At 45.7% G+C, this 21886-nt stretch overlaps 1 pseudogene; it reads right to left on the bottom strand.

Moving 5' to 3' along the window:
• Window positions 1-21285, bottom strand: part of LOC132014504 (heterogeneous nuclear ribonucleoprotein A1-like) — a 189493-nt pseudogene extending 168208 nt beyond the window's left edge.
• Between the last annotated feature and the right edge of the window lie 601 nt (window positions 21286-21886).

Genomic DNA, 21886 nt, shown 5'->3' on the forward strand with positions numbered 1-21886 from the left:
ACCCTACCAGACTGAAGGAAAGCCTATCTTGAAGGAGGAGGGAATTTGGATTGTTGACCTCGTCCTGGGTTGGGGGTAGGGACTGTTTCTGAGTGTGGTGGGTGGCTGAGACTGAAAACCGTGTTACAGATGTTGGAATAGTTATCCATTGCCATGTAACATATTATCTCAAAACTTACTGGCCCACATGCACGGACCTCCATGCCATCCTGTCAGTACTCAAAGCTGGATCTCCCACCTCTCCCAGCTCCCTTGCCCTTCCTCCTCCTGTCTATTGATACATACTCTCCAGCACATGAGGATTCCATAAGGTATCAGGTGCAAGTCAAGCTTCTGTGAAAGGGAAGACAAAATCAGCTGACTGTGTCTCAACACTTAGAAAAACACATGGATAAAAGACCCCCAGGAAACACAGACACCTGCAAAGGGGTGGGCGGGGAGCTGGAGCCAGCAGTGATTCACACCTGCAGCCTTGGTTGGTGCGGTGAACCAGCACATAAAATTGGAGTCTCCCACCGACTACCCTTTCTCTCACCTGACCATCTGCCCACTGATGTTTCAACTGCTTATTTCTCACTGCTTCCCAAAGGTGTTTTCAACATAGTCTTAACAACAATCATATAGACACATTATTTAAAAAATATATACAAGAAAGAGACCACTAGAGAATGTGTTGTCCAACTCCTCCATCTTCCCCTTGAGCTACATCTGGGCCACCAAACACCGTCCCAGCAAATCCTAACGTAAGTGGACAGGTCTAATAAGGGCCCTGATTTAATAGCCTAGAATTCAGAAACCAGAAAGATATGAAAATATATATATACATATAATGCAAAGAGCCACAAGTGATTTAATATTAACAGGCAAGTACCCCTCCTTCCCAAGGAGAAACATGACAGGTTAGTGGTCCCTCCTGTCCCCAATTCCATGCCCACATAATTGCTTCAGGAAAAACAGACCAGAAACTACTGGCATATTCTACTCCCCGATAGCCTGCCACCCCCACAGGCAGTGTTTCCAATCAGGGTGTGAGTGAATGGAGATGATAGAGTTCTTCCCTGGAGACACAGAGGTATCATTTGCAGAGAAATGGAACAGGGTGGAAAAGGGATGTGAAAAATCATCAAACTGCTCCCCAGGCATGGTCAACAAGATAAGTTAAAGCCATCATTTCAAGGTTAAGTTGGGAGACAAACACATACGATGCTATAAATACAGTGTCCCTTTGGGCACTATGGCATAGATCATAACAGGCCAAGGGCTAAATGGGGACACATGGTGGGTGCCCATCTCTGTCAAGCCTGATGGACTGACAGGCAGACAAATATGAATTGCAAGCCTCGCAGTCAGGCCCTGCCCTGGGTGAAATTTCATTAAAACGCACATCAAGGATCAAATGGTAGGGAATGAAGAGTAAAAACAAAACAAAACGAACAAACAAAAAAACCCGAGCAACAGCCAACCTGGGGGGTTGGTAAGAAGAAGGAAAGTTAGCATTATCCAGGAACCAATACTAGCTTCTCCCTGGCTGCCTGATGTTCAACAACTTGGCAGTCTCCTTCTGAGGGCCATGAGACCTCAAGTCATCCTGCTTCACAGTCTTGGGAGGGACTCGTGAGATAATGTCAACACCAAGAACCACCTCACTGCGTACGTGCCAGGCACTGCGCTAACTGCTAAGTGCCTATTCTCTCATTTCACAATCCTGGGGGTTGAATGAAGCAGGTATGATCCATCCCACTTCACTAACGCAGAAGCTGGAGGTCCGAAGAGTTTGTTCAGGTAAAGACAGCATTTGAATCCAGATATTTCCAACTCCAAAGCTTATGCTTTTATCCCTGATGCTGCTGCCTCAACTCTTGGACTATCACAAGCTACCTGGCTCTCCCCACCACCACCCTTCACAGCAGCTGGGCTAAGAGTAGCACACACAATCTGGCACTCCAACCCCATGCCCATTTGTCACTAATGAAGAATCATGGGTCTGCACCCCACTGATAATCCTGCTGAGAGCAGCGCTTCCAGGCAGCCTCTTCCAACCCATCCAAGGGCTGCAGGAACAACCAAGTGGACACACGTGGTTAGTATAATGTTCCAAGTGAAGGTGATGGCCAGAATGGGAGTACCCGTAAGAAAAGGATTCTCATCACTCCCTTGGTCCCATGTGTCGCCTCTCCATTCCTATAGCTACTTGCTTAGTTCAGGTGCTCCGTATCTCCTCTAGGCTACACTGGGCCACAGAGGTCTCCCAGCACACATCTGAGCATGCCTCCTTCCACTCAGAGTCCTTCAGGGGCTCCCCAATGCCCCCAGGATCAAGGAAATCCTCCTCAGCCAGAACCCTCCCAAAGGTCCTCATACCCCGTGGCCACCTGCAGAAGACCCTCTCAGTTTACAAGATTTGGCTCAAGCACACACTTGAGTTCTGAAGTTGAGATTAAAAGGAATAGGAGGGAAAATGTCAGCTCTGGATTGACTCGGCTCGGTATTATTTTACTTACTATAAACATTTCCATGATTTTAAGTCATGATGAAGTCAAGGGTAATAAATACATAAAGGGGGTGGGGGAGAGGATACTTCATGCTCTGCACCTTCCTGCTCTCATCTGTGTGGGACCCAGCATCCAGAACTCCTTACTGCCCTCACTGAGCCAGTTCGATTGCACCCGTGCCTTCCTGGAAGACAGGAACTTTCTCTTAGGTCACTGAATCTGTAGGGAGAATGCCACATCGGAATACCATTTGAAGAAAAAAATGAATAAACGATGGAATGACTGTGTCGCCTGAGAGATGTTCACTGTATGGCGAACTGACAGCTGTCAGCGTGGGCAAGGGCTCCCCAAGTCCGTGGGGGGAGTTCTCCAGAAAGAAACACTGTTGATAACTTAAATAAGAAGGTCTAGATTGGTGTTCCTCAAGATGTGATCTGTGAAATTGCTCAGGACACAGGGCGCATTTCTTCAGTAAGTATATACAGCACGAGTTTAAAAAAAGTCTTTGAGTACCAGGGGTTGTATGCAAGTGATGAACACTTGAAACTCCTATTGCACTATATGTTAACTAGCTGCAATTTCAGTAAAACCATGATGGGGGGGGCGGAGCGGGAGAAGGAAAAAAAAGTCTCAGACTTAAGAAATGTTACTACCAAAAACAATGTGCCAGTCTTTGCTGGATATTAACAAACCAACTCTAAAGAGACATTTTTGAGACAATTAGGGAAATTTCAACAACAATGGAGTGTGAGAGATTGTTAAAGATTATCATGTATTTTGTTAGGTGTGATAATGGTGTGGTTGTGCTAAAAAAAAAAAAAAAAAAGTCCATATTGGATATGGGTGAAATAATCTCTGAAAATTGCTTTAAAATACTCTAACTTAAAAAAATTGTGCAGGGAAAAAAATGGTATAGGCAGAGGCGGATGAAACAACATTAGGAAAATGTATTGCTAATTATTGGAGCTGAATGAATACATACGGGATTCTTTATTCTGCTTTTGTATGTACTTTCAAGAATTTCCACAGTAAAAAGTCTTTAAAAATAAATTTAAATAGGCTCCTAAATTTCAAAAAGAAAAAAAAAAATGTAGCCCATGAACTGTATGGGAAACACCTGGTGCTTGTTAAAATGAAGATTCCAGGCTGCTCTGACCAGTCAGGGGGAGGGCAGTGGCCTTGAAGCTTCCAGTTACAAGTGAACCCTATTCTTCCTCCAGATCTAGCAAACCTTGGTTCTGATGAGGGTTCCACTGAGGATGACCACATATCCGATTTGCCAGGAACCGGGTTGGATTGTATCTGGTGTCCCCCCTTCCCTCTCAGGAGTGTCCCAGTCGGGACAACAAAGCACACAGTCATCCTAGTTGGAGTGAGCCACGTTCACGCTCCACAGGCTGCCCTGAACTGCATGTGCTGAAAGCCCACTTGTCTGCCAAGGTCCAGCTCAAGCACCCCTAAGACCTTCTCTGAGGACTCCAAGTGAGAGAAGTCCTCCACCCTTTCAACCACAGACCCAAGCCAACAGAGAGTACACAGCGCTGGCCTCAAGTATATCCATCTACCGGGAAGGCTGCGAGAATTGTGACATAGTAAGGAACAGTGGATTGGTCTCTGTCCTGGTTCCTGGCTCAGAACTGCTAAATCCTTTGAAATTTCCTAAGCGATAGCGGTAAGAGTAGTGTCTTTATTACACATAATAAGCCGCTTTCAAACACCCCTGAGTTTATGCTAACGAGGGGTCTCCTGGCAGATGAGAGCAGTTTGCCAGAGGAACCAACTAAGGGATCAGAGGGCTGGACCTTTCAGTCCCAGCCCGGGGAAGTGGGAGGGAGTAGGGCTAGAGATGGAACCAATGGACCATGATGCAATTAACTGTGCCTCCATAATGGAACCTCGATAAAAACTCTAAACCACGGGGTTCAGAGAGCTTTCCAGGTTGGTGAGGTGCTGGAAAGGTGATATGCCCATACAGGGTCTGGCAGCTCCAACCGCCAAGCTCCCTGCCACACACCTCGCCTGATGCATCTCTTCCATCTGTCTGTTCCTGAATTGTATCCTTTTTAATAAACTGGTAATCGTAACTAAAGTGTTTCCCTGAGTTCTGGGAGCAGTGATAGCAAATTATCAAGCCCAAAAAGGGGAGTGTGGGGAACCTTCAATTTACAGCTAGTCGGTCAGATGTGCAGGAGGCCTGTTTCTCGAGATTGGCATCCGAAGTGGGGGCAGCCTTGTGGAACGGAGCCCTTAACCTGTGGGGTCTGTGCTAACTCCAGGTGGTGTCAGAACTGATTTGTAGGAAACCCAGTTGGTGTCCAGAGAGTTGGAAACTGATTGGTGTAGAGAAACCTCCCACACATTTGGTGTCAGAAGTATTGTGGGTAGAAAAACTGTTTTCTTTTAATGATCATCCCTAGTTTGCATGTCTTTAGCCTGGGGACTCCTTAAAGGCAAGGACTCTGTTTTTCTCTCTCCAATGCTGATAAGTGTTAATTTGATAAATGAATAAACAAACAAATGAAGCACCTCATGAGATATAACTGCGTTAACTTAAATACTGACTTACCATCATGATGAAATGTTAGGTAGCCTTAATTTAAGATGCCTAGTGCTAAATCTGGGTAAAAACAGGGGGAACATGTGACATAGCCTGTGGGGGAAAAGATCAAAATTCCACAAAGTATGTGTACTCTAACAGGAAAGATGTATATGTCTATTATTTTTTATGAGACCAAAAGGTAATATGCAAGAAAAAAAGTGAGCTTCTCACAACAGTATTTGTATTTTGTGTATTTACGTTTTTCCAAATATTCTTTTCTTTAAGATTTCATATATTTATTCGAGAGATAGAGCACTCACATTCGTATACAAGCAGGGGCGAGGGGCAGTGGGAGAAGCAGACTTCTGGCTGAGCAGGGAGCCTGACACAGGGCTTGATCCCAGGACCCTCGGATCAGGACCAGAGCCAAAGGCAGACACCCAACCACTGAGCCACCCAGGCATATTTGTTTGTTTGTTTGTTTCCTTTAAGGAAAGAAGAAAATGAGAAAAACAGCTTGGAATCTGTTTTGGTCTGGTGGGTGGTAAAGATCAGGACTCCAGCATCACAGGGCCCCTCCCAAGGCCCCTCCCAAGGCTCCCACCAACCCAACAGAGGAGAAAAAGCTTACAATGTTGCCTGTGGCACTGGGGGCAGGGCGGGGGAAGTGGAGACAAATCCTTTTCCACAGAACCCACAGGTTTCCCCTGGCTGAATTTAGTAAGACCTCTAACCCCTAAGACAGGGAGTCTTAGTAAACGTACATGTTCTTCATGCTACGCAGACCCTTGTGCACAGAGGTATTTAAAAGAACAAAGAGCTTAAACAGTCACTTGGTCTGTACTGAGAGTGTCCTGGGCTTTCCAATCATCCTGCGAGAAACCTGCTCCAGTATGAACAGGTAGCAATCTAATATACTGTGCAGCAAGCACCATTATTTTCTTCTCAATCTATTTTACCTGCCACATCTCTCAGGGGCAGATTGGAAAATATGTGGTAATTATATATTGATAGAACGTGGGAGCAGGTTATATACGGACCCATTGTATCTGGCTTCCTTATTAACCAGCTAAAATGTGCTCTGTGGGATCTTTTTTTGCTCTTTAAGGAATCTCTAGAGCTGAGCTATTATTTTGCTGTTTATGATTTTTTTTCCTTACTTGTAAAAATTGTCCGGCTTTACCACAACCTCCCATGTACCACGCCACGATGGGGCTTTGAAGCACAGCCCCGGTGTCATCGTCCCTGGCAAGGATCCCACCCGAAGCCGGCGACTTCCACACAAAGACACACCACAACTTCACTGGGCTGGCTTCCCAGTCCCTTGCAACACCTCATCAAGGAAGAGTTAGTCAGTATGAAAAATACTTATTAAGAAAAAGTCAATGAACCGTATTTGTGAGCCTTCCAAACAAATAAATTCTTTTTTTCTTTTCCTTTTTTTTTTTTTTTTTTTAAAGAGACAGAGTAAGCTATGGGTTTAAGAGTAGGTTTTCCTCACAAACACTAATGATAGTAGCCCTCAGTGAAACAGCCACAGAAAACAAGAACGGGCACCTCTGGGAAGCTTAATGGTCTTTACTTAGCTGATTTGTCTGGAATGGTTAAGCAAAGGGAGAGGGAGGAGAGAGGGGGGAGGCATGAGGGAGGAAGATGGAGGGGTAAGGAATGAGGAGGGCTGAGGTGGGGGGAGGCAGGGGGCTCTGGTTAAAGACATCTAAGTAAAAGGCAGGTGCAAAGCCAGTGGTAATCCACAATCACTTTGGGACTGCTGCCCAGGGGATCTAAATGGATGGTTGGTCACTCTGAGTGATCTAAATGGATCTCAAGTCGAGAAGAAATGTGAGAAGGCCATATAATCCACAGACGGAGCATGCAGCCAAGCTGTTCCAACCCTGTCGCTCAGCATGCGCTCACAGAGCATTTCCTGGGCACCCAGTCCCAGCGGGAGTCTCACTGTCCCCAGCTTCCCTGACCTCAGGCTCCCCTATGGAAAGGTGACAAGTTGGACTTCCACAGGCCTTGCTTCTCCGTACCCTTTCCAACCCAGAAAATAAAAAGTGGGGAGACAGTGGATCACTTATATCCCATCCAGCTGTGACTGTGTACATGAAAAGAATCCACCCCAGACTGTTGCTTTTTTTCTTAGCCTGGTCTCATCTGTCTGTCTTTTGTGCCAAAAGCTATCCTTGGGTGGTAGAGCCAGATAACCGTGCAGGGAACTGGCTTCTGTCAGGTGGACCCGGAAGGGGCACAAGGAAACAGAACTTGCCCTTGAAGGGGAGACTCTGCCAGTTTAAAAATTCAAGCCCCCAAATCATCATCTAACATTAAATACAACCTACCATCACTTCTTGTAGGAAAAAGGAAAAAAAAAAAAAAACCACAGCCGTGTAATTGTAGCAATAAAGTAATTAGGGAGGCGCACTCCCTCTAAAATGAAACCACCAATACCATAACTTCCAGTTAAATTTAATTACTACCTTATTTTCTTTACAATAGATGACCCAGTTTTTGGACAATATTCTCAGAAAGAGATTACGTGTGGGTGTAAAACTCTGCCCTATCTTTGAGAAGCAGAGAGACCATTCACTGAGCTCACCTAATCCATCCAGATATAAATGTGTGCAAGGCGAATGGATAAGATACAGCCCTCTGAAGAAACACGCTCCATTCTTACACAAAGGCCCAATAGGCATGCAGTCCAATGTTTATGCCTCTAACAAAAAGCAATCCCATGGAGACCTGAGAGCTGATTGTCGGGCTTGCTGACTAACTTCCAAAATGCAGCCTTGGCCATTTATATGAAGAGCCCATCACCGCCAGCATAGGCACACCCCGCTATGCCCCCGGTCCCCGGTCCCCGCATCCCCGGGCAAGGATGGGGCATTGGCATAGAACAGATCTATGTTTTGGCTGCTGTGCAGATTCTCATGACCTACAAAGTCCCTGATCTGGCAGGAAAGCAGAGAGGGTGGGTCCACTGATGCTTTGGCTTGTCCTTTCCATTCACCAAAGTTGTCCCAGGCTGAGCTGAGCATGATGCATAGTGACATGTGTATGACCATAAATGGTGACATGCGCCGTGAATGGGTAACAGAGGCGTCCAGAGCATCCCAATCCCCGGCAGCCAGAACATCCCCAAAGACAAGATCAAATGTGTATGTCTTCTTTCATTATTTCCCATAATGAAAAGTGAGGGGGAGGGGATAAACTCCTACCCTCAAGGAGCTCCGAGACTAGGAGGGAAATAAATATGTAAACAGGCAATTATAAAAGTGTAATTAATTCTACAGCAGGAGGAAAAAGCAACAGGGAGAAGAGGCAGAGAAGGAGAGTCAGGATGGCTTCCTGGAGCTCAGGACCTTGAAGCCTGGATCTGACATACAAGAAAACTGGAGCCATACAGGGTGTGGGATAGGATGGGAGAAATTAGATTCCCCATGCAGGTGGACTGGCCTGCTGGCAGAGAGGGAGGATGGTGGCTGAGGAAAGCAAGGGCTTCCATAGGGCCCATCTTGGAGCAGGAAGCGATGAGGGAAAACAGAGGAGCCCGCTGATAAGCCCAGGCCAGTGGCTATACATTGTGGTATTTGCACCTGATCCTGCCGATCTCAAGCGACACGGAAAGGGTTTAGGGAGGCCAGTGCCAAGTCCACATTTGTGTTTAAGAATAACCACACTGACAAAAATATAAAAGCGTGGCACTCAAACAAAATACGAAAACAAAAACAGAAAGGCGGGGGTTGATGAGACAATGGTGAATGTTTGACAGTGGTTGAAGTGAGGAGATACGGACGGACGTGAGGGTTCCTTATACTCTTCTCCCTCATTTCATCTAGATTTGAAATTTTCCAGAATGGAAATATTTTTTAAACTAACATGAATCTTTTAAAAATCAAAAGCGTGTCTATTCTTGCGAATTTTTTTAAAAAAATGTTATATATCCTAACTCATTAGCCAAAAATAAATGGGAGTATGTTTGTGTATTTTTTTCTACATTTTAAAAATACCACAGCTCTGCAGGGTGCTGAACAGATTGGAGAGAAGGGAAGAGGGGACAGGAGGCCATTAGGGGGCTGTGTGGGGACCCAGTGCGAGATGGTGGTGGTCTGCACCAACACAGGGGCAGGGAGGATGAAGGGCAGGATTTCAAATGTTCAGGAGGTACAATGGCCAGACCCTGGCGACTGACTAGACATGAATGAATCATGCATTCAGTCACTCTCTCTGCAAAGATTTAGGGCCACCTGCTCTGCCCACAGACTGCAGGAAAATGAACAGGCAGGTCTGACATGAGGCCAGACATCAGCACGGTTCTCAATGACAGAAGTAAGATGAAATAAGCCAAAAGGACAAAAACAGTTTTTGGAAAAGTGAAAAAGTAAAAGCCGTAAGTAAACATTACCTTAAAACATGCTAACGTGAATACCAGCAAAATTGAAAAATGCTGGGAAATAAATTTGAAGCGTTTAACCACACGAACTTAAAATGTGAGAACGATAAAAGACAGCCAAGATAAACCGTAAGATTACATCATAAAAGAATAGTGCTACAATCAAAACTGCAGCTAAAAAAGCAAAAGGGTAAATAATATCAGCTAATGGAATATATTAAAAAGATTAAAGAGTGAAATAAAATTACTGGGGATGCAGACATTTTGCTAAAAGTACATTCTAAGCAAAGGGTAATGGGAGAAGCACAGGTTGTGATGTGGTCACCTGCTACCCAGACCACCTGCTTAACCTCAGCCGTAATGCCAGAGCTGCCCTGAAGGACTCTGAGCCCAGCCATACCAAGTCCTCGCCATTCTCCATATCTGCCATGTTTTCCTTAAAGGACACTGCTGGGAGGGGAGGTAAGAATTACAATGCACTATCCACAGAAAAGGCTCGTAAAAATCCTCTCTGCACATCCGCCTTTCTCTTCAAAGCTTCCCAGTGCCAAAAATCTCTACTTTCACGCCCTCCCTGGTCTGCTACCCATTCCCAAGGCTTCCTGCCTTCTCTGCCTTCTCTTGCTTCAGCTGACAGACTCTCCTTGCCACAGCCACCCCCTGGGGAAGAGCGGTCCCACTTGAGCCTCTGAGCACTCCTCTTGCCAGAAAGTGCCTTTTAGAACAGAGTGAATGGAAATCTCCCCCTGGTTACATCTACACATGAGCCAGGCTTCCCTGAAAACTGGACTCTTCCTAAGTGTTCTGGGGTCTAGTCATGGGCCTGGCACACAGATAGTGTTCAGTTAACCTCTGTTGAAGGCAAAGAACTGAAAAGAAAGATCAGTAGTCTTCCAGCTAAAGTAGACTGGGCTCCATTACCGAACAAGGATAAATTCCATAGCAGAGGGTCCTGGCCCCATGGAGGCTTCTTAACAATGTGTATCTCAGGAGACAGCCCTGGGCTCCTGCCTTTCATGTGGGCATTGTCAGCTCTTCCTAAACGGCTTAGCAGAGATCCCCTCACACAGGGTCCATGGCCACAATGTGAGGAAGGAACGCTGCTGCACGACCTCAAGGAGAGATGGCTTCCGGGCACGTGACTGGGAAGACTTTGTGGAGGAAGGGGTCAGAGCCTAGGCTCTGAAGATGGAGAGGCTGCATGGATGGAGGGAGAACAGGACAGGATTTCTAGAAAGGGAACAGGACATGAGTTACCATACAGAGTCGATTTCAGCCCCCCACCACAAAGACTGTCCTTCCCCCAGGGTCCCCAGCACAAAGTCAGCCACAGAGTCCTGCAGGCAGCATTTCCATCCCCTATGAAGCAAGTTCTCCAAATTCCACCAGGGTCACTGATCGCATGGCCAGATCACATCTCTATGATGCAGAGACCTGCCACTAGGCGTTCCACACCCCCTCTAGCAGGAGCCACCCCGGGCAGCCACTGCATTTACATTTTGGACAGCCTTAAGTGTGAGAAGCTATCATGCTCTATTCTCTGAGTGAACATAACAATTCCAGCTGCCTCTTCCATAAGGCCTTCCCTGTGAAGTTTCAATAGCCAGTGACAGCTCCCAGCATTATCCTCCTCAACACCGATTTGCCTAACCTCCTGTACTCCCCAGTTCTCAGCTCTCCCAGCCATTTGGATTACGTAAATCGTGACACCTTCTTAATGACTACCAGGACAATTGCTGGCTTTCTATTTTTTCAGTTCCAGAAAGAGCAAGAACCTCCGCTGTCTCAACTTTAGGGAACCCTTAGCGAGAGGTTCACCAGCTGCCCAGCCTTGCATTCATCTGTTGCTCCCCTGGAATTCTTCCTGCCTGTTCCAGCTGGGACTCGGATAGCACAGACCTCAGCACAGTGAATGTGGGAGAGCCCTGCTACAGACAACGTGTGTGTCCCCCTCTAACTCATATATTGATATCCTAACCCATAATCCTACGATGTTTGGAAGTGGGGTCTTGGAGAAGTGATTAGGTCGTGAGAGCGGAGCCCCCATACAAGAGATTAGCTTCCTTATAAAAGAGACCCCAGAGACCTCCCATGTCCCTTCCACCACGGACAACACATAAAGAAGACAGCCATCTATAAACTAGAATGCAGGCCTTCCTCACCAGATACTAAATCTGCCGGCACCTCGACTGTGGGACTTCCCATCCTTCAGAACAGTGACACATAAATCTGTGCTGTCCACACACCATTCAATCTATGATATTCCGGGGTGGGGGGGGGGCAGCCCAAACAGAGGAAGACAAGGCTCCAATGCAGAATTTATTAGGAAATGCCAAGGAACCAGTTTCATGACTCTTGAGCTCCCCACCCAGGGGCCTTTATCTGCTTTGGGAAGATAAAATTTTGAGAGAAGGGGGGTGGGGGGAGTCTGTGAAGTGAGTATTTTCAAGAGAACTATTAAGATACTTTGAGTCCCACTCTACGCTGCATGTGAAGGGAACAGAAAGTGCTTTCTGCCACCTCAAGCCTGGGAAGGGAGCTTCCACGGGGCCACACAAGGACAGTGAAGACTGTCCCAGGCCTCGGGGTACACTGTGTGCTGCACAGAACTCTGGGCAGCATGTGGCAGTGGCAGACAGCATACAGCTGGGACCGGCCTGCACCCCCAGGGTTCACACAAACGGGACGTGGACCACAAGGGAAAGCCAGGCTGGGTCCCTCTTAAAGCCTGGGAGAGGGTGAGCCCTCCAAGAGCAAGATGAAATGTGGAGAAACATCACAAAACCAGAATGAGAGCAGCACAAAAGGGGAGAAGTGACATAGTCTGTATCAGGTGAGCTGTAGTGGGGCTTTCTGGAGAAGGCATTCCCAGGCAACTCCCTAGAGCACCCGTGAGAAGAGTCAGCTAAGAATACCTGCCAGGCCTGGGACTGTGGCACACACAGCAGTTCAAGGAAGAGCTCTCCTGCCCTTCCTCCCCTCCCCTGCCCTTCCTGGCACACCTGAGGTCAGTGACAGCAGTTAGAAGATACAGACAGAAGAGCAGACAAAAGAAGGAGGCTTTGCCTCTGCTCTGGCAAGGGCTCAGCCACAGTGAGAGTCCGGCTGTGGGAAGCACACATTCCCATATTAATTAAATTCAGAGATTTGATTAATTTGGGGGTCTAGATAGCCCTAATTTCTGGAATGTGTTTGCAACTAACATAACCATTGGATTGTCTGCTGCCTGAGAGTGAGCTGAGAAGCCAGCAACCTGTCCAAATGTTCATCAGAGGCAAGGGAGATTCATCCCCCTGCCCCTACCCGATAAAGTTTAAAGGGGCAATGAGGGACAAAATGAAGCTACTTTGGATTATGCCCGGAAGTCACCTTTGTTTGACACATAATAAAAGCCATGTATCCTTGTTGCTATCAACATAGTTGAGAAGTAATTCTTTAAACATTTTTTTCAGGTTGTAATCTTTGAGCCACAGATTTTTTTTATGTCTAGAAATTATCCTAAGAAAGCCATCCTAACTACAGACAACTAGACGCAACTCATCATCATCTCTGCGGTAGACAGTGAAGTTCAATCCACCCAACACCAGTTCCGGGCCTCTCCCGTTCGCCTGTTTGCCGGCCCTTCGGTAAAGGCATAAAAGCTAAACGTTCATCTTCGCAGTCCCCCTATAGCTAGGAGCGGTCGGCGACACAGTGCAGGCCGGCGAAACACGGCCAAACGTCTACAGGTGCTGTCTTTTGCCTTCCACCTTCTCCCCACAGTAAATGCAGTGGAAATGGCTAGAACTGCAGCCATTTAACCATTATTAGGTCTTAAACAAGTGGTCAAGGGAATTGCTGAGAATCCAGCACTGACTCCATGAGCCACTGAACCTGGCAATTATCCCCTCTCTAAAGACCTCATGCTAGGTGAGACAAATAAACACCCATTCATTTAAGACACTGTGGTTGGACTTTCTGTCACTTTAAACTAAATGCAACCCTAACTTGTAGAACGCGCACAAACGCATAGGACACATCCAAGCCTACTAAAATATACATATACATATGCATGTACATATATATTTATGTATATTATACATATTATATATAAATGAGAGATACACCAAAACATATGCATGCTGGCATTACCCATCATTTTTATTTTCTTCTTTTTCTCCTGTTGATATTTTAAATTTTTTCTGCACCAAAGATGTATTGTTTTTGCAATAAGACAAAAACATTTATGAAAACCACTTTTTAATAGTGAAGCCCTAACTATGCTCGCTGAAATTTAGACACGTTCCTTGGTCCTCGAGGGCTTTGTCTGTGTTCTTTGTTCTACAGCTGGCCCAGCACACACCCACTCTAAACCACTTCTATGAAGATGGAATGCCAAAGAGACCAGACAAAATTCTCCCAAGCGAAACGGAGCACGAAGTGATAAGGAACAGATTTATCACACATGAAAAGGCAGGTGTTTATCATATTTGGGGTAAATCTGCAAAGCCTAGAGACTAACAGGATCGCAGGAGAAAAGAGAACAAATCAAGGATGGCTGAGTGTTGGGACCCCAGGTACTCAATAGTAAGTGGGAGGCAAGGTATCAGAGGTGGGGAAACCAGTTATGAAGCTACTGAACCACTGAGGCAAGAGAGAAGAGCCTTGAACTTGGAGAATTCAAGGAACGGTTATAAGAGATTAGCTGACACAGAATGAAAGGACGTCATGGCTCACTGTGGGGACTTCTGAGTAAGAAACAGGAGTAAAAAAAAATGCTCAGTGTGGTACCTGAGAAAGTGAGGTATTTCCTCTAATAAAATCCTTGTAAACCTAATCCTTCCTTAGGGTCTACTTCTTTATCCTAGACTAGAACAGGCTTTTTGGGGTTGTTACATAATTAAAAAAAATTTTTTTTCTAACTGTATTGAGATATCTGACATGTACACCGTGTTAAGATGTACATTGCAATTACTTGATATCCTTCTACGTTAGAAAGGTTTACCCCAGTAAGTTTTTTAATACATCCTTCACCTCACATAATTACTATTTTATTGTGGTGGTGGTTTGATAAAATCTAACTTTTACTCTCATACCAACTTTCAGGTATACAGTATAGTACGGGTTAACCGTAGTTGCCTGTTGCACATTAGATCCCTGAAATATGTTCATCCTAGTTTGTACCTTTTGACCAACATCTCCCAGTGACCCCCCACCCTCCAGTCCCTGACAACCATCAACCTACTCTCTGTTTCTATGAGATCAACATTTTTAGATTTTACATATATGTGGGATCATAAAGTTTTTCTTTTTCCTTGTCTTATTTCACTGTGCATAATATCCTCAAGGTCTATTCCCATTATCACAAATGACAGGGATTTCCTTCTTTTTTGTGGCCAAATAATATTCCATTGTGTGTATATGTGTATATCACATTTCAGATATATAAATGTATATGTGTGCATATATACATATATATCTCATTTTCTTTTTTTATTCCTTTTTTCTTTTAATCTCTCGTGTTCTTTATCCACTCCTCTGTCAATAGGCAATTGTTTCCACGTCTTGGCTATTGTGAATAATGATGCACTGAACATGAACATGGGAGAACAGATATCTCTTCTCGATTTTCCTTTGGATGTACATTCAGAATTGGGATTGTGAGACCAAACTATAGCTCTGTTTTTATTTTTTGAGGAACCTCCGTACTGTTTTCCATAGTGGCTACACCAATTTACATTCCCACCAATAGTGTGCAAGGGTTTCCTTCTGTCAACATCCTCAGAATAATTTATCTCTTGTTAGAATAGCCATTCTAACAGGCATGAGGTGACAGTTCATTGTGGGTTTGATTTGCATTTCCCTGATGATGAGTGACATTGAGCACCTTTTGTTTGCTATTAAATTGTATGAGTTCTTTATATATTTGCGATATTAACCCCTTATCAGATATATGGTTTGTGAATATCCTCTCCCACACCCATCGGTGCCTTTTCATTTTGCTGATTGCTCCCTGTGCTATGCTACTGCATTTGCTATAGTCTCTACTGATTTTTGCTTTGGTTGCTTATGCTTTTGCTATTACACGTACACAAAAGAATCATTGCCCAAGGACAATGTTACAAAGCTTTTTCCCTATGTATTCTTCAAGGAGTTACACAAGTTTCAGGTCTTATATTTAAGTCCTTGACCCATTTTGAGTTAATATTTATGGGTGACATAAGACAAAGGCCTAATTTCATTCTTTTGAATGTTAATATTCAGCTTCACACACATTTATTGAAAAGACTATCATTCCCCCATTGAGTACTTTTGGCTCCTTCTTGTCCTGGATTAGATGACCAGATATGTGTGGCTCTATTTCTAGACTCTCGATTCTTTCCTTCAGTCTCTGTTTTTATGTCAGCACCTTACTGTGTTGATTCCTACAGCTTTGTAATATAGATTGGAATCAGGAAGTGTGATACCTCCCACTTTCTTCTTTCTCAAGATTGCTTTGGCTCTTCAGATTCTTCTGTGTTCCATATAAATTTTGGGATCATTTTTCTATTTATTAGAAAAATGCTATTGGAAATTTCATAGAGATTTCACAGATTCTATAGATGGTTTTGGATAGTATGAGCATTTTATTATTAAGTCTTTCAAACTGTGAATCTGGAATAACCTTCCCTTTATTTTTGTCTTCAATTTCTTTCATCAATGTCTTATAGTTTTCATGATACAGATCATTTACTTCCTTGGTCATTTTATTCCTAAGGATTTTATTGTTTTTGATCTATTATAAACGGGATTTTTAGTTTCTTTTTCAGACAGTTCATTATTAGTGTATAGAAATCCTACTGATTTTTGTATGTTGATTTTCTATCCTAAAACGTTTCCGATGGGCACGTGGCATCTCTGGGTCTAGATAAGTCTGCTGTGTTGTCGGTTAGGGTCACTAGGATCCACAACACTGACAAACATGTGTTGTTTGGCACGTGGTGTGGGGGTCCACAGTGGCTACAATAGCTACTGGGACCTTGTCAGTGCCTCCAGGTCCGGCAAGTAGGGACCAGGGCTGGCAGAGACAGTGGCTGTGCATGCTAATGTATGCACACTCACCTGTGGGAGCCAGCTGCAGGTGCCTACCTAATGTCAAGGGTCAGAAACACACACACATCATGGTCAGGGCCATGGCCAGCAGCAAGGACTGGGGTCCACTGTGGGCACACTAGCAGCTGCGAGGACCCTGTCTGTCAGCATGTACTCCTGTGGCTAGAGGTTCTCACCATGGGCATGGGCACAGCAATGAAGGGTGGTGACGAAGATCAGGCCAGCTGTGCACAGGTGTACAGCTAAAAGAGGTTAGCTGCAGGGGAACCCAGTAGGGCAGGCCAGTGACAGGAGTCAGGATCTGTTTTAGGCTGACAAGGAGCTGGGTGGCACTGGCTCTGCTCCTATGGCTGTCCGGTTCCACCGCAGGCACACAGCAATGGAAACCAGTACCAGGAGTTAGACAGGAGGTATGCAAGTGCACAGCTGAGGCGACTAGCTACAGGTAAGCCCCACAGTGCAGGCCAGTAACAGGAGATGGGGCTGCATCTGGGCACGCACCTGCTACCGGGGCCTCGGCTGTCAGCATGCTTTCTTGGCTGCATGGTCTCGTCACAGGCTCACACACAACAATAAAGGCAGTCCAGCCTGTAGCATGCAGGTGCAGAGCTGGAGGTGTAGCCCCAAGGACACACACACAGACAGGTCAGCCATGGGGGTCTAGGCTGTCATTGTCCACATGGGCAACACAGAGGCTAAAGCTGACTGCTGGTACAGATGCCAGGCTCTGGAGGACGGGAGGCTGGGGGGAGAGGTAGAGAACTGGAAGGGACTCAGCAGCTGACTTTAGCAAACACAAATACCTGTGGGGTGGAAGCCAGTAAATCTGCAGGGAATCTGTTGGTTTCTTTAGTAGTGAAAGCTGTTGGGGTCCTCTACAGAGCAGGTCACTGGGCACCACCGTCTCTCGGGCTGTGGGGCTGATATTGGCAGCCTTAGCTCCTTTTCCTTGTTCCCAGCTGTCTCTACACATCTCAGGTCTGCTGATTTCTGCGTGGAATGAAACCAAAGTGAATCCCGTGGCCAGTGCCCTAGAAGCCTGGGGAAGCTGGTCACACACCCTGCTCTCCCTTTTCCAGCGAGGGGAGTTATTTCTGGGTGGGGATTCTCTCATGGCACGGAGTGGATTCTGCCCCGGGGGGTTAAGATGGTGCAGGCAAAATGAGGCTATTCTTCCTTCCCTTTCTGTTTGGTTCTTCTCAAGTGTTTTGTTCTCAAGTGTTGTGCTGCTGGTTTCCTAAGTGGACTGCAGAGTGTGCACAGGCTATTTCTGTTCATGGATAGCAGTCTAATTGTGGAACTTTGTGAACGGGTGGAGGACGGGGTCTCCTACTCCACCATCTTGGCGACATCACCTCCCTCACAGAGGCTTTTTGAAGGAGGGAATCATATTATACCCCAGCCCCTGTTACACAACAAATGTTCAGTAAATTAATAAACACAGAATGAGGGAATGCATCAATGAAAACAGAAATTCCTACAGGTTTTTTTCAGGGCAATAAAAAAGAAGAGCAAAGAAATCACAACAACTTCTCCACCCAGGCATCTGGCTGGCTCGGTTGGTAAAGCGTGCAACTCTTAATCTCAGGGTCGGGAGTTCAAGCCCCAGCTTGGGCATGGAGCCTACTCAAAATAAATAAATAAATAAATAAATAACTATAAAAACAACTTCTCTTCCTACCCGTGCCTTGAATCACTCCAACTTCTTCCCCTATTTATCTGAATACTTCATTTTTCAATGGGCTGCTCTGCGGGTGAAAAAAAACACAACCCTGACTTTGATTCTGCACCCTTCGTATTGCTCTACCAACTCTCCTTGGGACTCAGTGGCTTGCAAAGCTCTTCCGTAACAAATCAGTCCCCGAGTGCCCCTGAGAGAAGTCCCCATTGTCAGACTGGCAGATGGGATGGTTTCTCCGATTTGACAGACGGACCAAGCCCAGACACCACTGCTTAGGCTCAGCATCTGTTGCATCAAAGCCCCCAGAGGACTGAGCCCTCCTCCTGTGTGCTTGACCAACAATTTCAGCACCTTTTTCTTATGTCAAAAGCCAGACTGAATCTTCCAGAGCAGTTCCAGATTTGGCAGATTTATACTCAGCATGCCCAGATCCAGGAACTCATTATGACACAGAAGGTCGTTTGTTCAGTAAAACCACAAAAGCATAAAGGAAAAGAGAAACCAACGGCCACACGGCAACAAAGTATATAAAACAGCAGGAACCATACAGACTCCAGTCCCATTAGGAAAATAGGAGGTGATTAAGGGGGAAAACAAACAGCTTTAATGCTCTCGCGTGGAAAGATTGCAGCCTTTCCCTGAGTCATCATTTATGAAAACAGACTCACTTATTTCTAGCAAGCTATGCTAAAAATGTATACCTACGAAAGGTCTGGGCTTCTTTCTCAGTTGTTTAGACTCTCATATTAGTTCAGTCCAGGTCAGTGGTTCTCCTCTTGGGCAGCCTGGGTGGTTTCACTGAAGAAAAAGTGCATGACCCAGATCACTGTGTTGTCTGAAGCCAGTCTTCCCTCCAAGTCTCACTGGCTGCCCCCATCAGGCATGGACAAGCAACTCTTCCCCAATTTGGAAAAGCAACACCAAATCTTTATGGTTTAACTATAATGAGTCATCGTGCATCAATATCACTTTTTTACTTATGTTATGTTATGAGCTGAATCGTGTCCCTCCCATAGTTTATATGATGAAATGTGACTCACTCAGAATGTGACTTCATTTGCAGACGGTGTCTTTAAAGAGCTAATTAGGTTGAACACAGACTCACCAAGGCGGGCCATATCCCAATATGACTGATGTCTCTATGAGAAGAGGCAATCTGAATGAGACACAGCAGAGAAAAGACAACATGATGGCACCAGGACAGACTATGGCCATTTCTAAGCCAAAAAAAGAGGCCTCAGAAGGGAACAGCCCTGCAGACACCTTGCTCACAGATTTCTAACCTCCGTGACTGTGAGACTATAAAATTACATCCTGTAAACACACAGTCTGGTGTAGTGTTTTTGCAGCCCTGACAGCCTAAGACCTGCCCCATTTCCTCTAACTGACGTCACAAAGCCAACAGACGTAAGCTCCAGGAAAGCAAAAATTTTTGTAGGTCTGGACTCCTGCCATATTCCCAGCATCTCAAATAATGCCTAGTAGAGAACAGGCACTCGATGAATACTTGCTAAAGAATGAAGACTTACACAACTTCATTTTGAACTATTCAAAACGAGTAGGAGGGAACATCCCTCCTACTCCGCTCAAGTCAGATCCTGGTTATGCTGTTGAAAAAAACGATTCAGAGAATCCAAACTACCAGTAAATGCACCATGTCCATTTTTGCCCAGCGGATGTCCAGTCCAGTCAGATGTGCACATGTTCTCTGCACCTGCTCTCTCTTGGAGATACAGCTGCTGGCAACAGATTCCGACCCTTTAGAGACGGAAGAAACCGTCCTCTTTGTTTGGGTTTGCTGTGGCAAATCCACAGTATAAAGAGGCTCCTCCAACCTGAAAGCCTAGTGAACTCAGAGGAGCCAAGGGGGGCGGGCTCAAACTTACCCAAAATGCCCAGCTACTCCTCAGTCAGGGGAGCTCTGACCAATGGCCACCTCCACCACCGACTTGAACCTCGAGTATCTCCCAATTCGATTTAATAAGTTTTTACGGTGCACCTACTCAGTGTCTGGCAATACACAAAACAAAAGGAAGGGGAGGAGATGGATATGAAAAGCATGAGCCCAGCCGTCCAACTTGATGATATGTCTGACATGCAAGGAGCGATCAAGAAAGCATGCGGCCTGGAGACAAAGAAGCAGGGAACTGGGATTGGAGTCAGGAGACCCGCTGGCCAGGGCCAAGTTCTCTGCCTCTCCCATTTGCAAAACAGGGAGGGCCAGGGAAGCCTCCCAGAAGGTCTCTTCCAGTGTGTCAGGCCATGGGTCTGCAGTCAGTGGGACAGACTGCCTTGTTGGGCAGGAAGGATAAAGAGACCAACGCAAGTTACCTGCAGGGAAGGGTTGGGTGAGGCAAGTCACTGTCAGAGACACAGGGGCTGGACCTGAGAAACCCAAAGAACAAGCAGGCTAGGGAACGCTTCTCTGGCACTCGATTCACTGTGTGACCCACATAGTTCTTTTCTGTCTGCCAATGTATTTGCATTTTCTGTTCCTTCATAATCTCATTTTATGTGTGGCTTTTTTTCCCCCAGAAGGCTAAAAGCGAGTCTTTTTTCTTTTTTATTATTATGTTATGGTAGTCACCATACAGTACATCATTAGTTTTTGATGTAGCGTTCCATGATTCATGATTCATTGTTTGTGTAAAACACTCAATGCTCATTGTAATCCGTGCCCTCCTTAATACCCATCACTGGGCCGACCCATCCCTCCGCCCCCTCCCCTCTAAAACCCAGTTTGTTTCTCAGAGTCCACAGTCTCTCATGGTTTGTCTCCCCCTCTGATTCCCCCTCTTCATTTTTTTAAAATTTCTTTTAAAATTTTTTTTATTAACATATAATGTATTGTTAGCCCCAGCAGCACAGGTCTGTGAATCGCCAGGCCCCCTCTTCATTTTTCCCTCCTTCTCCTAATGTCCTCCATGTTATTCCTTATGTCCCACAAATAAGTGAAACCACTTACACACAGCTTTGGCCTGGCTCTGTCCCGCTCTCTGCCTCCGCAGACCCCAGTAAATCTTCCTCATGTTTAGAAGCCCAGGTTCCTGAGCAAGAACATGTGATTGCTCTCACTCACCTTTTTATGGCAGGTGATAATCGTCATCTACTGTGGCCTGGGCATGCTTGTGCCAGGCCCCACCCCAGGCTATGCGTATGGTAGAGATGGGGCACAGGCCAGGCCTGACAGCTGAGGCAGCAGAGGGGATGGCCAGGCAGCTCCCTCTCTTAGAGGAGGGCATGGTGGGTGATTTGGAAGTCAAAGTTCATGATGTATGGGACATCCAAAAAGAGCCTTACAAAGTATGTGATCTGAAATGTGTGTGGATTGCCCCACAAGTAATGGCATTTCATCTCCTCTACCCTCCCTCCTGCGTCTACAGTTAGATCGTACCGGGGGTGTGGGGGTCTTTCCCCACCGACATAAGTCTTCTGGAAATGGGGAAAGGAGTCATACTCAGTCCCATGAGCATCAATAATCTTAGGCCTGGGGCACCTGCATGGCTTCTGGTTAAGCAACAGACTCTGGGTTTCAGCTCAGGCTCTGATCTGACTCTTGGGATTGAGTCCTGAGTTGGCTCTGTGCTCAGCATGGTGACTGCTGCAGAAGATCTTCCTCTTCCTCTGCTTACTCTTTCTAAAATAAATAAAATTTTTTAAAAACAAAAACAACAAATGAATAATCCTTGGGCTATCCCACTGATGGG

The sequence above is a fragment of the Mustela nigripes genome, chromosome 3 (assembly GCF_022355385.1).
Source record: "Mustela nigripes isolate SB6536 chromosome 3, MUSNIG.SB6536, whole genome shotgun sequence".
Lineage (NCBI taxonomy): Eukaryota > Metazoa > Chordata > Mammalia > Carnivora > Mustelidae > Mustela > Mustela nigripes.